General features: G+C 39.2%; 1 pseudogene; it reads right to left on the reverse strand.

Moving 5' to 3' along the window:
• Positions 1-226: 226 nt before the first annotated feature.
• LOC115303133 lies at positions 227-325 on the reverse strand (annotated as a pseudogene).
• Positions 326-1,611: the final 1,286 nt, after the last annotated feature.

The following is a 1,611-nucleotide window of genomic DNA, read 5'->3' on the forward strand; positions in this document are numbered from 1 at the left end:
GGGGGTCATTTTAAACAGTGAAATTTGCTACAAAAAGCACAAAAATATCAAAACAATGTGACGCTTAATGAACCATGAAAAAGACACTTGTTTACGATACCAGAGCTGAAACAAAAAGACAGAGTGTGGCTTTATTTGACTTGCAGCTGGAAATGTGCATCAGGTGATTCCAAGTTTTCATTTTGTGCATTGTCTGAGAATGGTCCAAAAACCCTGCAAATATTTTCTTTTCATGGAACACTTCATGAATTTTTGTGTCATCTTTGTGCAGGGGCATGCTAATCTCTGTATCACTCCAGAATTAGTGCATGTGCTACCCAAGCAAGCATAAAACTTCACAAGTATTGGCTTTAGCGTTGTAAATAAATTCTGGCAAGTAGGCAAATTTACAGTACAGAATCCACAAATAATGAGAATCAATTGTGTGTGTGTATACTTGTCTCATTTAAATTAATTGCAGAGGAGAAATTTGCAGAAACTTAACAAATCTAAAAAGTCTAAATTGGCAACATGAGCAACTTCTTGGACAGTCCTACAGTGAGTAGTCTGACCATCTACCTACTAGGTCTCTATTTCCCATTGCTGAATAAAGACACTGATCCTAAGAAGTGCAAAACTGAGAATTTAAGTTCCTAAAAAGATAAAGTTATAACCTTTCTACAAGATTCCGTTGTCCACTCATTCATGTTAATGTGCTAGCTTGCTATTCCTAAAAAGAGAGAGAGGGGCGCCTGGGTGGCTCGGTTGTGTGTCAGATTTCAGCTCAGGTCATGATCTCACAGTTTGTGAGTTTGAGCCCTGCATCAGTTTTTGCCCTGACAGCTCAGAAAGTAAAGCCTGCTTCGGATTCTGTGTCTCCCTTCTCTCAGCCCCTCCCCCACTCATGCACGTGTGCGCTCGCGCGCGCTCTCTCTCTCTCTCTCTCTCTCTCTCTCTCTCTCTCTTATCTTTCTCAAACATAAATAAAACATGCAAAATAAAAAAAGAGATTTGATGGTCTCTGATATCCTCCTTTCTTGTTGCTGTGTCTTCTTGACATTTAGTACGCTCTCTACCAGATTACATGTTGGAGGAGCACCACTGATATATACACAACATTGCTTATACTTGTGAACTTTAATCTAAACAGAGGAAGGGTACCTGGGTGGCTAGGCCAACTGAGCACTCAACTCTTGATATAGGCTCAGGTCATGATCTCACAGTTCATTAGATTGAGCCACACATACGGCTCCATGCTGAGCATGGGATCTGCTCCGGATTCTCTCCCTTTCTCTTTGCCCCTCACCTACTCCTGAGTGTGCACTCCTCCCCCTCTCTAAATAAATAAATAAATAAATAAATAAATAAATAAATAAATAAATAAAGCCCCCTTTAAAACAAGGCAGGGGAAACAATATCCAACTTAAAAGTGAGTCAACCGTGACTACCACCAAAAATGGTATTAGTTTTCACATCTATAGGACTTAGGTTAATCAAGAAATTGAATTTGAGGAGAAAATTTCAGAACTTAATGTGTATGCCAGTAGAGAAGCTTCTATACTTGTCTATGTGTCCATCTCTTTCATTTGACTATTATTTTTAAGGCAGCAGTGGTGTTTTACTAATTTTTTT

This window comes from Suricata suricatta, chromosome 9 (assembly GCF_006229205.1).
Source record: "Suricata suricatta isolate VVHF042 chromosome 9, meerkat_22Aug2017_6uvM2_HiC, whole genome shotgun sequence".
NCBI lineage: Eukaryota > Metazoa > Chordata > Mammalia > Carnivora > Herpestidae > Suricata > Suricata suricatta.